Below are 20,770 nucleotides of genomic sequence, written 5' to 3'. Positions count from 1 at the left end.
AAGAGGGTTTGGCGGGGAGATGGTGGTCGGAGAAAGTGGGAGTGGCCGGATTCCGGTGGGGTTTGCCAGAGATTGGGTTTTGGGGGTGAAAATGGAGAAGGTGGGTTTGCAGAGATGGGAAATAGATGATGGTGGTGGCTGAGGTGGTCGATGGGCGCAGAGATGGTTGGCTTGCCGGAGATGGGGAGGGTGTTGGTGGTGGCGAATGGAGCTCGAGCTCCCTCCATCTTCTCTCTCTCTCTCTCTCTCTCTCTCTCTCTCTCTCTCTCTCTCTCTCTCTCTCTGCTGTGTGTCCTCTTGGTGGTAGGAAGGAGAAGAAGATGGAGTAGGTGGGTGGTGGACTCGCCGGCGGGGATGGTTTGGGCTTGCCGGATTCCGGCCGGAGGAGGAGGCGAAGATGGTGGCTCCCCTTTTCTCTTCTCCCTCTCTCTCTTTCTCTTTTGAAGAAAATGATTGAGCCCCCCCTTTTTTCCACGATTTGATTTTTGGTTAAATAGCTAGGGTGCCCTTCTTGATCCCATCTCCACCCTCCATTTGTTGCCCTTTTCTCCTTGGTTATCCTCAGCCCTTGATCTACTCTCCTAACCCTAATTCTATCTTAGAAATCCTAAGGATCTAGAGTGTTCTAATTCAATCCAGCCTTACACCTCACCCTTTTGATCTAATGGCCCATGCTTATTGCTTGGGAAGGAAGCAATATCAACTGTACCAAAATACCCCCAAGGCTAAGGTGTATTACCCTCTTGCCATTAAGTTCTACTTGCTTTTTTCTTTTAATCAAATGGTATCCTTGCTTTGCTAATCCACCCCACCTCTAGGAAAGAAAATATATCTACCTCCTCTTTCTTCCTCGGAATTTGTGACCCCATTCCTATCTGGACAACCCCTCCTTTTAGCGGGATTGTGACTACTCTTTTTGGCAAAAAAAGGGGGGCTGTCCAAGGTAATAAGAGGGACAAATATATCATTTTCTTTAGAGGTCGATGATATTAGCACGCCTCCTTGGCGTTTGGATTCACTCCTTTATCCCTTTTATCTGAAGAAATGATATTAGCACTACCTCATTTTCATACCTTTGCAAATTGTCTTGTCATCTAGTGTTTAAATGGCTGTCAATAGATTATTGCTTTTCAGAAATAAACTCTGACAAGCCGATCAAAGGATAAATGACAGTTGGGTGCAAATATCAAAATAGGGTTGTGTCGATATACATTGGAGCCCAGGAGATCCAAGCAGGAGGGTGTCAACACCAAAATTCTGGGATACTTTGCAAATTTCATAAGTTTCAGAGAATTGGGGGGATTAAACGGGGGTTATCAAGAGTTCTGGGGATCATTCAGGCTTTCAGAATATTTCTAGAAATGATTTTCAAGCGGGCATTTTCGGATTTTTCAGGCTCTTCTGCAATTGGACCTCAAGTTTTAGAAATTTCGAGAATCGGTTTCAGGGACTTGAAATTTGAGTTTGGGGAATTTTGAATTCGATTTCAGGGATCGATTTCGGGATTTATTCGATTTTTTTAGGGAATATTGGAGTCAGGTCAAAATGGGGTGTCTACAATGGTATAGTGAGGATCGGGGCCGACACTAACCTTCGCTTCAACTCTTGGAAGCTCTCCTCGCACTTATCAGACCATTCAAACTTGGTTCCCTTATGCGTCAGACGGGTTAGTGGTACAGCAATTCGTGAGAATCCCTCTACGAATTTCCTGTAATATCCCGCCAGACCTAAGAAACTGCGAACCTCTGCGACATTAGTCGGCCTGCTCCAATCCACCACAGCCTCAATCTTTGGGGGTCTACGGACACTCCGTCCTTAGAAATTACATGCCCTAAAAAAGCCACTCTATCAAGCCAAACTCACACTTCTTGAATTTTGCATATAGCTGCTCTGCTCTCAATACCTACAACACCTGCCTCAAGTGCTTTTCATGCTCTTCTTGGCTCATTGAGTAGATTAGGATGTCATCTATGAACACTACTACAAATCTGTCTAAGAATGGCTTGAACACCCTATTCATCAAATCCATAAATGCCGCGGGTGCGTTAGTCAAACCAAACAGCAACACTAAGAACTCGTAGTGTCCATATTTGGTCCTGAAAGCTGGCTTGGGCACATCTTCTGGCTTGACCTTCAACTGATGGTAACCCGAGCGAAGATCGATCTTAGAGAATACTTTAGACCCCTGTAACTGATCAAATAGATCTTCGATCCTCGGCAACGGATACTTATTCTTCACAGTTACCTTGTTTAGCTCTCTATAATCGATGCACAACCGCATACTCCCATCTTTCTTCTTCACAAATAGCACTGGTGCACCACAAAGAGAAACACTAGGTCTGATCAACCCCTTATCAAGAAGTTCTTGCAATTGCTCACTCAACTCCTTAAGCTTTATTGGAGCCATTCGATAGGGAGCCTTAGAAATGGGACCCGTGCTAGGTACCAGATCAATGGAGAACTCGATGTCACTATCTGGAGGCAACCATGCAAGTCTTCAGGGAACACATCAGAGAAGTCTAGTACAACTGTGATGTCCTCTAGCCTGAGGGCCTCCTGACTGACTTCTGATATAGAGGCAAGAAATCCCTCACAACCCTTCCTTAACAATCTGCCAGCCTTGCAAGCCGAAATGGTATGGGTGGGCGCACCAACAGGACTACCAATAAAACTGAACCCTCGCTGTCCTGGCATCTGAAAAGTCACTAACTTACTGTGACAGTCTAGGTTGGTATGTGAAATCCAAGTAGTGACTTGGTTTGGCAACCTAGAGGGGGGGTGAATAGGATGTTTATAAAATCTTTACCTTTTAAAAACTTTTCCTAAGATTTCACCAAAGACTTATCCCTTGTTTAATTAAATTTGAAATAGTTGAACTTAAACAATATTACAAATTAATATAAGTTCAAAACCCTTGTTGATTAGCAAACTTAATTAGGTAATTTTAATATAGCCTAGTTAGCAAGGTTAAGATATTTAGGTTGATTATCAATGCTAACTATTCACTCAATTCTAAGCACAAATAATCAAATAAGAGAGTGAGAGGGAGTGAGAGAAATACCAATCACACAAGTGACACAAAGATTTATAGTGGTTCGGCAAACGGCCTACTCCACTCTTCTCAAGGTCGCACTTGAGGATTTTCACTATTGAGACCTCCACGACGCCCGGCTCCGAGGCTTTTACACTCCAAGGGAATTAAATAAGGATGCCCTTCCACCTTTACAATGACTCTCCTTCCCCGCCGAGCTCTAAGCGGTTCACCCAAGGGAATTAAAAACAACGGATGCCCTTGCCACCGATCGAATAAAGAAGAAGATAAAAGCTTTGCCTCTATGTAGGCTACAATGCAAGTTGAAGCTCCAAGGATGCTCTCAAGAATAAACAAGTTTAAGCCTAAACCAATCTCAAAAGATTTTCTCAAATCAAGGCACAAAGAGTTTGGTTGGTGAGAGAATTTAACCCAAAAATAGTTCACAAATGATTTTCTATGGTTTCTTGAAGTTGGACAATATTCCTCTAGTGTTTTGGACCCTTGAATGGGTATATATAAAGTCCCAACTCCATGTGACCGTTTGGGGGGTAAAACAGTCAAAACTGGGTCAAAAAATCAACTAGCCGTTGCACCCCAACGGCTATATTTTTTTGAAGAAAAACATTTCTCGGAGTTCCGAGCGAAATTCTCGGAGTTCCGAGCAAATTCTCGGAGTTCCGAGAATTCAAACAGAGCCTTTAAGTTTAGAATCTGGTGCATTTCTCGGAGCTCCGAGAATGTTCTCGGAGTTCCGAGCTCGGAGCTCCGAGAATAATTCTCGGAGTTCCGAGACTGGTTTCCAGCAAACAGTGTCGAACTTGTAAAATTCATATCTCCCTCATTTCTCGTCGGATTTTGACGTTCCTATACTCTACGGATATGAGAAAAATGAGAGCTATCTGTTAAAACTATTTTCAAAAATATTTGAAAATGTTTTAAATAAGTTTTGATAGGATTTAGTTGCTGGTCCAGGTTGTTGCTTCGGAACTCTGTTTTGTTCATTCTTGTGTTGAATGCCATATGGGTCCCAACATGTTGGTACACCACCATGGCCATTCACTTATCCATTTAAGTCCTTAAAGGGTGTGTTAGTCTCTTTGAAAAACATATTTTTAGGGGTTTTAAGATGTGCCTTGATAAGATAAAAACACAAGAGAGATAGGTGATACAATCTACCCTTTTTACCATTCTCTTGAATGAACTCTTGAGGTAGCCATTGCTTGATCTTCTCTTTGAGTGCATGGCTTGCTTTGGGATCTTCAAGGTTGAGCTTCTTTGCTTGACACCTTCCAAGGATGATGCCACCATTTGGTTCAAGCTTTTTTGCAAGTTGTTGATCCACAAGCTTTGGCCTTCATTGTTCTTCCTTTGTTTGTTCAATGCTTTGAGATGGTTGATGATGAGCTTCTCCTTGGTACCTCCAAGGTGTGATTGGTCCAAGTATGTTCTGAGCTCTTTTGCCATTGTGTTTGGTTCATCTTCAAGCATAGGCCAACAAGGTGTGTGCTAGTATGATTTGACTTGTGTAGGACTTGTCTAAAGCACAACACTCAAGGCAAATGATTAGTCCATAAACGACTAATCAATTTGCGTTTGTTAATCATCAAAACAAGGTGATTGAATAAACCCATGGGGAACCCTTGGGCTTACAATCTCCCCCTTTTTGATGATGACAAACCAAATTGATTAGATAGGTGGGAGGAACCTCTTATGAGGATTAGATAGACAATTTAATCATTACTACTCCCCCTCAACATATGCATGAGTTATATTTAACAAGTTATATTACAAGAATGCATATGGTAATGGACCTAATCAATTATACAAATTCTCCCCCTTTTGGCATTAGCAAAAAGGAAGGATTAAGCATGTAAGCACAATTACATAAAGCATCAAAGATATTCAATGAGAATATGTTGCTCCCCCTAACTTCTTATAATGAGTTACCAATTAAAATCAAAGTATAATCCAATGTATATATGGCATGATAAGAAACAATCAACATAGGAAATGAATACTCACAAAACAAATCAAGCCTATGTTGGCAAAACAAATAGACATTTCAATTTTAGCAAAAAAATTTTTAGGGTGTATCTTTGTATATATATATATATATAAATCCAATATAATTCTACCCTATGACCCGTAATATAATAATAGATTAGCAAGTTAAAGCTTATATTTTACTTATCATGAAAGAAAACAAGCAAGTTTAAAGTTTAGCATGATAAGCCCCCTTTTTTTTAAAAAAAAATTTAATGATATGCATTTTTTAGCATGATTAGTGGGAAAATGCTTGAATGGATAGTGTAAACATCTTACAATGATCCATATAACCATAAAGATAGCAATAATTAGCTCTCCCCCTTAGTATTTGTCAATGGCCTTAGATAAACCTAAGATTTAAGGCATGACATGACATCATAGGCCAATGATATGACAATGGAATACTTGGCCACCAAAACTTATTCTTGAAATAGATGATATAATATTTGATTATCCAAGATAAGTTACAAGCCTAGAAGGACATGATTCTAAGACCTAGGCTATGGGCTTCTTGTCTTAAACTCTAAAACACACATAAAAGCACAAGAAAAGCCCAAACAACTCATGTGGAGCAATCATGCTCCAAATGAGTGTACTTATCATATGTGAGGTGATAATCACATTAAGAATCATATGATAAGTAACTAAGGACAAATTTACCTTTAAGCTCCCCCTTTGAAAATGAATCATGCAATGCATGAATCCAAAGGGATGTCCTTGCATAGACTCCAAAGGTTTTTGGATATATTTTCTAAAAGATACCAAGTTAAACTCAACCCTTGGGCTACAATCACACTTACTCTCCAAGTGTCAGTTTATCATGATAAAATGATAGCCATAGTCTAGCTCATCATGATAAACAAGCATAGCACAAAAGATTTTCAATCTTTGGCTCATGCTCCCCCTAAATGTGATATCATATTCTCAAATTCACGCTTTACTTCCCTAAGTATGTAACATACATAACTAGCTAGGGAGATCACATATAAATGTATACCTATTCATGTTTGAGATGTTGGCACAAGGCCAATTTGTTAGATATTTTAATTAAGGTGAATGTACCATCTCCCTCTTAGAATCTAAGAAGGCTAAGGGCACCAATTGAGTGACTTTTAAGATTAAGGTTTAACATCTCATACGTGTAGATATTATCAAACAAGGGGTGATAACTATAGAATATATATATACCAATTTGAGTTCAATTCTATAGGACTAAGACATAGTGAGAATGGTGAATAAAATACACGTCTTAGAGAGACATCCATGATTCATGAAGGTGAGAGTATACCTTATGAGAAGGATATGATCCATATCAAGGCCTTCATGGATAGTCTACTATGTTTGGACAAAGTGAACATGACAAATGAAGTACAAGGTCCAAACATTACATCTACATCCACAACCACATGTAAAATGACAAGGCATTAGGCACAAAAGTGCATAAGCCCATTGAAAACCAAAAATGTGTGGGAGGCACATATTCCCATCACAATCTAATGTATACAACCAACTTAGTGAATTGTAATTTTACTCAAGTGAGTAAATGCCCAAATATGATTCTAGATTTCTATGATATTTTCATTTCAAGTCATACATTGAATCTAGATTCATGATTTAACTTTCCTATATAATATATATCCTTTTATGAACTTAAGGAAAGATCCAAGGATTTTATAATATTTATGTATCAAATGATGCAAACTACCTTGGACACATGTATTCCATTTATGAACTTTCATGACTCCTTGAACAAAATACATATAACATATCTATACATATTAAGGTTCATCTTAGTCATAAGATTATCCAATTAAAGCTCTTTGGAAATACACTAATTTTTAACCCATCTATGATTCTTATTAGATTTGATGAAAATCATTAAGCATGTAATAGAATGGGTTTTGATAGGATAATTAGGTGCAAAGTAATAAACATGTTTGTTCACCTAAGGCACAAAAAGATATCTAAGAAGGGATTTGAGTTGTTTTCTTAGACATAGCATCTAATATCTTAGTTTTGCTAGAAATGATATATTAAAACAATTAAATACTCAATTGTCTAGCAAGTGCCATATTTGTCCAAAATAAAGTTAAAAGAATAGTACTTTGGCATTTTCTCATTTTTTGCTCAAATACTATTTGATTGCCAAAAATAATTTCATTTAAGTTCAAGTCTTAAAACCTATGAGTTTCTTTTCTTTTGGTTTTTCTAGAATGATGTGATCAATTAGCCTAACTCCTAGCAACTACCAAAACGGGTTCAAATTTTAGAGATGTACTTGAAGCTTTTAATTTGAACACATGGGCAAGAGATGTTGTTGTACACTCTATAAGGATCAATTTATGGTTTTCACATTAAATGCTCTATTGTGGTTGTCATGTGGATGAATGACATATTTAAGTGCATGATGATTTTTAAGTATATGTGGGCACTTAAACTAGGAAACTCAAAACGATATTCAATTAGGCTCATCATATCGAAGTCTCAAATTAATTACATTTAAGCATATAGACTTTGAATTTTAAGGTGATATATAGATATATGTTAAGCAAATATGAGCATATGATATCTACATACACATGTTTTGAAAGGATTTTCAATTTTAAGCACAACATATATTGATACAAAAAAAAATTAAACAAGAACAAGCACATTGTATCAACAAATATATTTTCAAATGATATTCAATTAAAGCACATCCCCAAATCTAAAATAAACACAATATAGATCATGTTAGGGGTTTTGGAACCCAAACCATCTTGGTTCCAAGCAAGTTTGTCCTAGGTGATAAGTCCTTTTTAACCCAAACAAACTTACTACTTTTTACAAGTTTAAAAGTATATTTAAACTTGTAATGTCCAAATCTACCGCAATAGTCACAAGATGCATAAGAGTGGGTAGATGGACGGGATGAACATGATGAATTACAAGAGTGATCATGATGGTAATTGAATTTTACATTCTCTTGTAACTTATGATTTTCCAACCTTAATGTTTCATTCTTGATGTTTAAGTCATTGATTTTCGTTTTAAAATTTATTAATTCAAGAGATGAAAGCATTTTGATTTTCTCTTCTTCTTCTTTAAGGAGTTGATTTTCCTCTCTTAGTGAAGCAATGGTATTACTTAGTTCAATAAAATCTTTTTTAAAAATTTCATTTTCTTCACTAAGATGTGCATGATCTATTTCTAGTGACCTAAACTCCTTGTGAATACTAGGTAAATTATTTTTCAATTTTGAATTCTTAGCTAGTTGATCCTCAAGTTTCTTATGTAATTCTTGGACATTTTCAACAAGTTCTTCAAGTGTGAATTCGGCATTATCCAAGGGGTCTTCATTAGATAATCCCATTAAGCACATGTTTTGATTTTGAAGATTTTCAATAGAGTCCAAAACATTTTTAGCATTTTTACAAGAGGATACTTTCTCATAAATGTGTGGTGGTAATGCACAACATGTTGCAATTAGGGCTTTTGTATTTAGTAAAGATAATTTTTTATTATATTCATTTAATCCTTTAGATCTAGCATTTAACATAAATCCATTTTCAATTATCTTTATCATATCTTTATCTAGACCTTTTAAGTATGTCTTCATATGGATCAACCATGATCCATAATCCGAACCATCCAAAATAGGTAGTCTAGATCCCATCTTTTAAGTTGCCAAAAAGTTTGATCTTTTAACTCTTAACCGGTTAGGGTCTTAATCAAGAGCCCAAGCTCTGATACCAATTGAAATCCAAGTAGTGACTTGGTTTGACAACCTAGAGGGGGGGGTGAATAGGATGTTTATAAAATCTTTACCTTTTAAAAACTTTTCCTAAGATTTCACCAAAGACTTATCCCTTGTTTAATTAAATTTGAAATAGTTGAACTTAAACAATATTACAAATTAATATAAGTTCAAAACCCTTGTTGATTAGCAAACTTAATTAGGTAATTTTAATATAGCCTAGTTAGCAAGGTTAAGATATATAGGTTGATTATCAATGCTAACTACTCACTCAATTCTAAGCACAAATAATCAAATAAGAGAGTGAGAGGGAGTGAGAGAAATACCAATCACACAAGTGACACAAAGATTTATAGTGGTTCGGCAAACGGCCTACTCCACTCTTCTCAAGGTCGCACTTGAGGATTTTCACTATTGAGACCTCCACGACGCCCGGCTCCGAGGCTTTTACACTCCAAGGGAATTAAATAAGGATGCCCTTCCACCTTTACAATGACTCTCCTTCCCCGCCGAGTTCTAAGCGGTTCACCCAAGGGAATTAAAAACAACGGATGCCCTTGCCACCGATCGAATAAAGAAGAAGATAAAAGCTTTGGCTCTATGTAGACTACAATGCAAGTTGAAGCTCCAAGGATGCTCTCAAGAATAAACAAGTTTAAGCCTAAACCAATCTCAAAAGATTTTCTCAAATCAAGGCACAAAGAGTTTGGTTGGTGAGAGAATTTAACCCAAAAATAGTTCACAAATGATTTTCTATGGTTTCTTGAAGTTGGACAATGTTCCTCTAGTGTTTTGGACCCTTGAATGGGTATATATAAAGTCCCAACTCCATGTGACCGTTTGGGGGGTAAAACAGTCAAAACTGGGTCAAAAAATCAACTAGCCGTTGCACCCCAACGGCTATATTTTTTTGAAGAAAAACATTTCTCGGAGTTCCGAGCGAAATTCTCGGAGTTCCGAGCAAATTCTCGGAGTTCCGAGAATTCAAACAGAGCCTTTAAGTTTAGAATCTGGTGCATTTCTCGGAGCTCCGAGAATGTTCTCGGAGTTCCGAGCTCGGAGCTCCGAGAATAATTCTCGGAGTTCCGAGACTGGTTTCCAGCAAACAGTGTCGAACTTGTAAAATTCATATCTCCCTCATTTCTCGTCGGATTTTGACGTTCCTATACTCTACGGATATGAGAAAAATGAGAGCTATCTGTTAAAAATATTTTCAAAAATATTTGAAAATGTTTTAAATAAGTTTTGATAGGATTTAGTTGCTGGTCCAGGTTGTTGCTTCGGAACTCTGTTTTGTTCATTCTTGTGTTGAATGCCATATGGGTCCCAACATGTTGGTACACCACCATGGCCATTCACTAATCCATTTAAGTCCTTAAAGGGTGTGTTAGTCTATTTGAAAAATATATTTTTAGGGGTTTTAAGATGTGCCTTGATAAGAGAAAAACACAAGAGAGATAGGTGATACAATCTACCCTTTTTACCATTCTCTTGAATGAACTCTTGAGGTAGCCATTGCTTGATCTTCTCTTTGAGTGCATGGCTTGCTTTGGGATCTTCAAGGTTGAGCTTCTTTGCTTGACACCTTCCAAGGATGATGCCACCATTTGGTTCAACCTTTTTTGCAAGTTGTTGATCCACAAGCTTTGGCCTTCATTGTTCTTCCTTTGTTTGTTCAATGCTTTGAGATGGTTGATGATGAGCTTCTCCTTGGTACCTCCAAGGTGTGATTGGTCCAAGTATGTTCTGAGCTCTTTTGCCATTGTGTTTGGTTCATCTTCAAGCATAGGCCAACAAGGTGTGTGCTAGTATGATTTGACTTGTGTAGGACTTGTCTAAAGCACAACACTCAAGGCAAATGATTAGTCCATAAACGACTAATCAATTTGCGTTTGTTAATCATCAAAACAAGGTGATTGAATAAACCCATGGGGAACCCTTGGGCTTACAGTATGATTAGCAGCCAGCCAATCCATCCCAAGTATAACATCAAAATCCTTCATCTCCAAGACTACCAAATCAGCGAGTAACTCCCTGTCACCGATCTTCACTGCACACGACTTGCAAACTCGGTCGGTAATCAGGCTACCTCCTACAGGTGTGTCTACACATAACTCTACATCCAAAGGCTCATGAACTAAGCCATGCTTCACAACAAACCGGGATGATATAAAAGAATGTGAGGCGCCCGAATCAAATAATACACATGCATAGACCGAAGCTACTGGAAGGGTACCTGCCATAGGTTAACCCATTCCCACTATTAACTAAGCAAACATCAAAATGCAATACGTTGAAATATTAGATAGACATTTATATGTATAAAAATATCAACAACTAACTAATGCCATACCTGCCACCACGGCATTAGAGGCCATAGTGTCCTGCTCGGTTAGTGCATAGACTCGGCTTGGGATCCTCTGCTTCTTATTCCATGCCCGATTCTCTCCTGTGGACGGGGCCTGCGCCGATGGGGGTGCTCCTGAAGACTGAAAATTCCTCTTCCGAGGACAATCTGCTACCTTGTGACCTGTGGAACCCCGATCCGGGACGGGCGTGAGGGGACGGGCCCCCGCGCGAGTCTCTAGACCATCCACGTGAAGGAGAGCCCCACCAAGGAACCCTCGAAAGAGTGCCCCTCACAGCATGAGCGGCGATGTAAAGTGAGATACCTCTCGATTCGGGGACTAGCCCAGATTCGAGGCGTACCTTAAACAAAGAAGAGTCGCCATCCAAGGAAGTGGGCCCTGGATCCCATGCTGTGCTCTGTCGCAACGGATAACCAGAGATACAAAGTAGGGTTCGTGCCTGATGACGAATGGGGAAGGGATTAGGCGCCCCCAATTCGCCCAAGTGCTAGCACCTGGTCTCTTATGCCATTTATTATTAATTTTGAAGAGTTTTGGGCAAAAATCATGCGAAATGGGAACAAATATCTCCGAGACAACGTCTAGCTAATCATGCATGTCTCGGAGATGAATAAGAAACACACACAAAAGAAATGAAAGAAGTGTCGCCTACGAATAGCTAGATTATGTGTGACATGCCTGATTGGTGTCTAAGTTCTGGTGGACGAACACATGCATGCTACAACTAAAGGTATAGGATCTGTACATGAAAGTAAGAAAACACAACAAAGCATACAACACAACACATGACTTGACACGACAAACCCTAAACTCTAATGCAATGCTTGACTCGGACCAGGATGGCCATCCATCCTAGCTGCACTACGTATCCCGACCTCGGGAAGAATCAGAGCCAACGTAGTTCGGTGTCTTATGCTAAACTACAATGCCTAAACCTCTAGGACCGCTATCCTAGACTCGATCAACTAGACTCGACTAGTTTTTAAAGCTTTTTGTGCGATTGCTTAAATTCAAGTGGATTGTGATTTTTAGGACTCTCTATGTCCTAACTAATGCAGGTTGTTTAGCCTTAAGCTAATGCAGGTGGGCCCTACATCCTATGTGTATCTAGGCTGTGCAACATAAAGAAAACCATGGGCTGACTATATGCTTCCTAGTCTAGCCATCGGTTCGACTAAGTGTCTGACCGATCGACTCGAGGCCTCCTAACTCTAAGGACACTCACACGACAGGACACACCACATCAATACAAATCAAGACCGACTCCTAACTCTAAAACACCCTAAATATCTAGGACAGACTCCTAACTCTAGGGGAAGATCTTTTTGAAAAGGTTTTGAAGTTTTTTGTATTTTTTTGAGGTTTTGAAGTTATGAAAAATGGTGAAAGTTGTGAGAAATATTTACAAAAATGGTGACTGAAAATGGTGAAAGGGTGTAAAAATGGTGTCTAAAAATGGTGAAAGGGTGTAAAAATGGTGTCTAAAAATGGTGACTGAACTCAGGGTGCCAGCAGCACGCCTGAGCTGCCTACGTACCCCTCAGCTAGGGATCAAGCCATCCGTAGTTCGGACTAGAATTCCTAACTACTCTGCACATGACTCAAGATTTTTTTTTGAAATTTTGATTTTTAAAATGTTTTTGGATTTTGAATTGTTTTTGAGATGTTTTTGAATTTTCAAGTGTTTTTTGGAATGTTTTTGTTGTTTTCAAGTATTTTTGAAATGTTTTTATTGTTTTTTGACACCAGAGAATAAAATCCTATCATCATACGGGTAGGGAGACTTCTGGAATCCCGCAAAGGTTGGATAGCATCCTATGCTTTGCGGGGGAACGAACAGGAAAATAACTCGGCAAGGGTTGGACAGCATCCTATACCTTGCAGGAGCGGGTAAAGATCACGACTTGATGAGAGGATGGACAGAATCCTAACCCCTATGATGATAGGAAAAACTCCTGGACTGACTGAAGGACTGACTCCTGTGCTGAAGACTGTTATAATTACTATTTATAATTACTATACAAGATTACTATTCAAAAATACTATTCATAATTACTATTTATAGGTACTATTCAAAACTACTATTCATAATTACTATTTATAAGTACTATTCAAAACTACTATTCATAATTACTATTTATAAGTACTATTCAAAACTACTATTCATAGTAGGACTCGTTGATGTGGGACCCGCTGTTGTGGGACCCGCTGCGGGACCCGTTGTGGGACCCGTTGTGGGACCCGCTGTGGGACCCGCTGATGTGGGACCCGCGGATGTGGGACCCTCTGTGGGACCCGCTTTGGGACCCGTTGTGGGACCCGCTGTAGGACCCGTTGTGGGACCCGCTTTGGGACCCGCGGATGTGGGACCCGCTGTGGGACCTACTGATGTGGGACCCGCTGTGGGACCCGCGGATGTGGGACCCGCTGTGGGACCCGCTGTGGGACCCGATGTGGGACCCGCTGTGGGACCCGCGGATGTGGGACCCGCAGATGTGGGACCCTCTGTGGGACCCGCTTTGGGACCCGCTGTGGGACCCGCGGATGTGGGACCCGCTGTGGGACCCGCTGTGGGACCCGTGTGTGTAGTGCAAAGAATGAATAATTAAAAAAAAAAAAAAATGAACTTACGCCACAAGAGATCCAGGAAGGTGTTGACAGAGTCGTGCTTGTGTGGGGCCCGCTGATGTGGGACCCGCTGATGTGGGACCCGCTGGAGGTGGGGCCCGCTGGAGGTGGGGTGGAGGAGATGTGGATGCCGGTGGAGCTCCGGTGGTTGGTTGGGAGGATGCCGGAGAAGGTGGTGGTGATCGGTGGATGGCCGGTCGGAGATGGGTTTGGCCTCGCCGGATTCCGGCTGGGTTGCCGGAGGAGAAGACTCTCTCTCTCTCTCTCCCTCTCTCTCTCTACAGATCTCTCCTCTCTCTCTCTCTCTCTCCCCTCTGCAGATCTATCTCTCTCTCTCCCTCTCCCTTTCTCTTTTTTCCTCTGGTTTTTCCTTCCTTTCCTTCCTCTGGTTTTTCTTTTTTTTCCTTTTTTTTTTTTCTCTTCCCTCTGGTTTTTTTCTTCTCTCCCTCCTCTCTTTTCTCCCCTGGTCTTTTGGTTTTTTTCTCGCGAGAGAGAAAACAATCATGAGTCATCATGATTTTTTTTTTTTCTTTTTTTTTTTTTTCGTCAAATGGGAGGTGTGGGCCCAAGAAAAGAGAAAAAGGGGGGACAATGATGATGGTTTTTTATTTTATATTATATATATATATATATAAATAAAAGAAACCGACGATTCGCTTCTCTCTCTCTCTCTAAAAAAACGGATTTTTTATTTTTTTTATTTTTTTTATTTTATAAAAACAGGGTGGTGATATTGGCACTACCAATATTGATGGGCGCACTATTGGCGGAAAAATTGATGGGCGCACCATCCAATCGTGTCTTATTCGAAATCTGCTCTGCACCGTTCCAGGATAATTCACCCCCCTTTTCTGGTTTACACTACGGTCCTTTCTCTGCTCGTTCGCTAGGCGAACGTACTCGGATTTTGACGAAATTTTGCGGGGACCTAGCTGGGACCCAAAGCTAGCCTAGGGTTAAGTTTGGGACCCTAGATCATTGATCTGATGGGGTTTTGCACAAAATTGGAAGGTTTAGGGCACGGTCAAAATGGGGTGTCTACAGATGCCCCTCTTTGGCAGAGCGTGCTTGTCGCGCGAATGTCAAAGCTGAACAGACAACACATTTTGACTGGCCCAAAATCAGAGGTTTTTTTTTTTTTTTTTGATTTTTGAAAATGATACTCACAAAGATAACATGGTGAAATAGCCTTTCACCGGACTCTGACTCTACAAACGCTGGTGAGATAGCCTCTCTTGAACTCGTAACTCAATAATGGATGTATGGATGAGATAGCCTCTCTTGCAGAACCTTAAAAGATTGATTTGGCTGCGAGAGAGCCGGGAAAGATATTGGCATGGTTGCGATTGAACCAGAAGCCTAGAATTGACTTGATTGCGAATGAGTCGGAAGGTCAAAAATTTGCTTGGTTGCGAGCGAACCGAGAAGCGAAGGGTTGACTTGACTGCAAATGAGCAAAAATCAGGGATACTGGCCGAGTTGCGAATGAACTATGAGACCGAATAATTGACTTGGTTGCGAATGAACCAGAAAGTCAGGGATTGACTCGACTGCGAATGAGTCAGAGTTAGGGAGATTAGCTTGATTGCGAATGAATCAAGAAATCAGCAAGAAACTTGGCAGCGAATGAGCCGAAGAGTCTAAGATTTTAGCTTGGTTGCGAATGAACCAAAAGACTGGAATTTGATTTGAGCTGCGAATGAGTTAAGAATTGGAAGATTGACTCGACTGCGAAGGAGTCGAAGTCAGGGAGATTATCTTGATTGCGAATGAATCAAGAAATCAGCGAGAACTTGGCAGCGAATGTGCCGAAGAGTCCGAGATTTTGACCCGGTTGCGAATGAACCAAAATGCCAGAATTATGACTTGGCTGCGAACGAACCGAAGTCAAAGAGATTAACTTGACTGCGAATGAGTCAAGAAATTAGAAAACAGGCCTGACTGCGAATGAGTCGGAAACCTAAGATTTTGACCCGGTTGCGAATGAACCAAAAGGTCGAGGATATGAGCGAGACTGCGAATGAGTCAAAACTCAAAGGATTGACCTGGTTGCGAATGAACCGAAAGGTCGAAGATATGCAAACCTGAATTTGGATCTGAGAAGATAGCATCTTGGCAGATGATCAGGGCGGAATGATTAGACAGTTATCATGATCAAACCTATGACCTGGTTGCGAATGAACCGAAAGGTCGAGGATATGAGCGAGACTGCGAATGAGTCAAAACTCAAAGGATTGACCTGGTTGCGAATGAACCGAAAGGTCGAAGATATGCAAGCCTGAATTTGGATCTGAGAAGATAGCATCTTGGCAGATGATCAGGGCGGAATGATTAGACAGTTATCATGATCAAACCTATGACCTGGTTGCGAATGAACCGAAAGGCCGAGGATATGAGCGAGACTGCGAATGAGTCAAAACTCAAGGATTGACCTGGTTGCGAATGAACCGAAAGGTCGAAGATATGCAAACCTGAATTTGGATCTGAGAAGATAGCATCTTGGCAGATGATCAGGGCGGAAAGATTAGACAGTTGTCATGATCAAACCTATGACCTGGTTGCGAATGAACCGAAAGGTCGAGGATGTGAGCGAGACTGCGAATGAGTCAAAACTCAAGGATTGACCTGGTTGCGAATGAACCGAAAGGTCGAAGATATGCAAACCTGAATTTGGATCTGAGAAGATAGCATCTTGGCAGATGATCAGGGCGGAATGATTAGACAGCTATCATGATCAAACCTAAATTGGGATCTGGGAAGATAGCATCTTGACAGATCAACATGGTGGAATGATTAGACAGCTATCATGATCAAACCTAAATTGGGATCTGGGAAGATAGCATCTTGACAGATCACCATGGCGGAATGATTAGACAGCTATCATGATCAAACCTAAATTGGGATCTGGGAAGATAGCATCTTGACAGATCAACACGGCGGAATGATTAGACAGCTATCATGATCAAACCTAAATTGGGATCTGGGAAGATAGCATCTTGACAAATCAACACGGCGGAATGATTAGACAGCTATCATGATCAAACCGAAATTGGGATCTGGGAAGATAGCATCTTGACAGATCAACAGGGCGGAATGATTAGACAGTTATCATGATCAAACCTAAATTGGGATCTGGGAAGATAGCATCTAGACAGATCACCATGGCGGAATGATTAGACAGCTATCATGATCATACCTAAATTGGGATATGGGAAGATAGCATCTTGACAGATCAACATGGCGGAATGATTAGACAGCTATCATGATCAAACCACTCTAAGAATCAAGAGCACGAAACTCAAGGAGGAACAATTTTGATTCAAGAAATCGAGATTTCGATCGATTCCATTACATGATTGATTGTCTCTTGCCGAGAACGTTAGGAGTGTGCGATCTCTGCTGAGAACCAGACACAGGTAACTTGCTGAGGTTTTGAGTATTGACCATTTTTCTGATTTTGCCGGGGATTGAAGGCTGCGCGAGCAAATTCTAGACTCTGCTTGGGAAACTGATTTTCTGGGGAAGTAGACCTTTTAGATAGTGCACTCGTCTGAGAAGTTTGAAGTTTGGCTCGAGATATACTCGTACATCTCTTATCTCAAATTACTGAAGACATTGGCACTGATTGCCTTTTGTGCTTGATATCTTTTATGACGCAAGTCATAAAAGATGCCCCTAGTATATTGTGTTTCCATGACAGGAGTTTTAAGGAGGCAGGGCAATGATGGTTGAAGAAAAGATGCTTCGTTTCATGAAGGCTCGAGGATGCAAAGTTCTTTTGTATGGAGAGAATAGGACAATAACCATGATGGCTGAGTCTGGAAATCTCTTCTTTCGCATGGCTCACTTTTGGAGGCTTAAGATCTCGGGTAGGTTTGAACAAGATGTCTCCCGCCCCTTCTGATACCTAAACCAGGATTTACTCTGAATTTTCTTCGCAATTTGGAGGACACGCTCCCATTCTTCTAGCACCCGACAGTTTGGACTTTGCAAGGAAAAGGAACACAAATATGAAGGAGGAATAGATTTCCAAGGACTCGGTCAAAGAAGATTCTTGTTGTTCGGAGGACTCGACTCGCTTTCGACTCACTCTTGGATCTGATGTGTTATTTTTCAAGGGTATGGCTTAGCCACTCTTAGAGTATTTCGAAGACCGTGTCAAGAGGCACTATTCTCCTTTTTCGGTGTTTATGTCATGATTATTATCCCTTTCGGATTGCTCGGTTTCAATGCCCCTAGTTTAGATGAATGTTAAAGTAAGCTTGCTGGCACTACTTGGACTCCAAGATTTTACCCTGGTTGAAGACTGTTTCTCCACCTCAATGATTCGCTTTTTCGTTGGAAGTCATTGCCATTGACCAGATTGCCTTGTCAGGTTTTCAATCTGGCGGACCGCTTGCCCTAACTTTTGCCTGGTTCGCCCTTTCGGGTTTTCAATCCAGCGGGCTCGATACCCTAACTTTTGCCTAAGCTGACTTTTCAGTTGTCAACTTAGCGGGTGAATGACCCTAAATTTTGCCTAGACCGCCCTCCTGGGTTTTCAGCCTAGCGGGTCTTCAGACTCCATCATTTTTTGTTCTTGACTTTGAACCTCTGCTTGTTCACCAGAAGGACTTTCTAAGTGGGCTGGGGTTCAAAACGGTTGGATATTTCTTTTGGATTTCAAAGTCTCGAGTAGACTTGGATTGGCCAGGTTGCCTCAGTACCCCAATAATGGAGGATCAGGTTCGCGTAGTTCACTGAGATTTGGAACAGAATGATTTGGCTTTTAAGCTCAAAGGTTGAAAGGGAATAAATGGACTTTTACCCCAAAGGTTGAAAGGGAATAAATGGACTTTTATCCCAAAGGTTGAAAGGGAATAATTTGACTTTTATCCCAAAGGTTGAAAGGGAATAATTTGATTTTTATCCCAAAGGTTGACCGAACCTGAATTGATCAGGTTGCCTACGTACCCCCGAAGAGTTGGGGATCAGGTCAGACGTAGTTCGGGCCGAAATGCCCCTAATTTGCGGGTGTTTGAAAAGAATGTTTGATTTTGTTGAGGCTCGAAGGTGTTCGCAAAAGGATTTTTTTTTTGAACTTGGGATTTTTGGCGTTTAAGGCTCAGGCGTCCAAGGATGGCCTTCTGATGTTTTGGCATACAAGCTTCTTGAATGGCTAAGGTTCAATGGCTTTGAACTTTTTTCTCTTTTTTTTTTTAGGAGTCTGGCGGCATTTCCTGGCAAGACTTCATCTGTACTGCGCAAACTTGACTGATTGAATTCCCACTTTGTCTTTGGGATCTTGCACTGATGCTCAGTATTCTAAGACTCAGGGTCTTCTCTATATGCTGAAGATGCTTTAAAACCGACTCAAATTCTCGGGATTCTGATATTTCTAAGGAGTTGACGTGGGGCATGCTCCCTTCTCCTTTCGTCTCTGGATTCTATCTTATTTTTCTTTGTTCATTCTGATTTTTATTTTTTTGCTTGGATGTGGGGAATGCCCCTACGCCTGGAATGCTTTAACTTGAAATTCCATCGCAATGTATAGCCCAAGTATTCTTTTTGGGGTTCATGCTCTATGCTCATGACTTTGTTGTCTGAAAGTCTTCTCTCAATTTTTCATTCACTGCATTTGATGTTTGGTATTCTTCATTTGAATTTTTTTGCTCTTTCGACCTGATGTCTGAAGCTGAGGGTGACTCACGTTGAACAGTGCCAAGGCACGCTTCTGATTTATCCTCATAGGACCAAGCAACACTTCCTTGAACCCTCTAAATAGGTTTATCGACTCTTTGCGCTCTTCGGGAGATTTTGCTAATCCTTATTTCCCGAGTTTCGGATTTCGATAACACTATCCACGGTATCGATTTCATCTTCAAGTGGCTTTGCTCAACACTCTTCCTCTCGTTTGATCATCTTTCAAATCTCGAGGAGAATTTCATCGGCATCCTCGTCCGAGGAGGGTGTCTTAATTTGTTTATTAACATTAGATCCAAGAGTGAACATATACAAGAATAATGACGACACTGGAATCAAATGTTCGTTGCGTTGAATGTTTGAAGTACATACATTGATTTTTGACGCGCCACGATAGGCTCTCCATCAAATTCAACAAAAGATTGGACATTGGTTCACAATGAGAGAGACCAATAAACACAACGTACGTAGAATTGATATTGGCATGGTTAGGCTTACCAACTTTGACAGGAGGGTTGGTATACACTCTTCCAAACAAATTTCAAAGATGAGACACTTCATCGGAGGCAACGGATTGGCGCTGAAAGTTCAAGGACAACGTGCCTTCATTGATAATGATTGGAGAGAGCAATCCTGGAGTTAGAATCTCAGAAGAGAGGGCCTCTTTGGTTTCTGTTGATCCAGCTCAAATTGTCCTTTAGCACCTGACAATGGCAAGGCTTTCTCTGGTATAATGTTTTCAAGGAGTTCAAGCTCTGACATTTTTCTTTTCCCTTCCTAATCATTTTCCAGCCCAGAGGTGGTATAGGTAGAGGTGGTAAGATCTGTGAAGGGTTGAATGAGTTGAATGGTTCCCATGGTGGGTGAAAGAAGTGCAACACGGTTATGTGCAGGGTTCTCAGAAGCATTTGAGTTCGAGAAGACTGAGGGGATCCCCGTCTATCAGGTCATGGATGTCATCACCATCTCTCTCATTTCTCTCAAGACGAGACTTTCAGCATACTCAGCCATCTGGGCAATGTGAGAGGAAAAAGGTATAGCGGGCTAGACCAAGCGAGTTTAGAGATGAAAGCTTTTTGGGGTTGATGGTAAACGAGTGACTAAGACTCCTGTCATGGACATCATAAACACTAGGCTCAATGAGAATTAATCCCATAGCAATGTAATGTGCAAGTTGAGACAAAAGGTAGCGCCAACACATCCTTCCCTTGGATCAAAATCCGACAGCTTAACGGTTGTGCATGAAGATGTGGTACGACAAGTACATGGTTTGTC

The sequence above is a fragment of the Tasmannia lanceolata genome, unplaced genomic scaffold (assembly GCF_043159265.1).
Source record: "Tasmannia lanceolata isolate RefF3 unplaced genomic scaffold, GAP_Taslan_0.1 ptg000019l, whole genome shotgun sequence".
In the NCBI taxonomy this organism is placed as follows: domain Eukaryota; kingdom Viridiplantae; phylum Streptophyta; class Magnoliopsida; order Canellales; family Winteraceae; genus Tasmannia; species Tasmannia lanceolata.
This window is presented reverse-complemented; position numbering follows the sequence as displayed.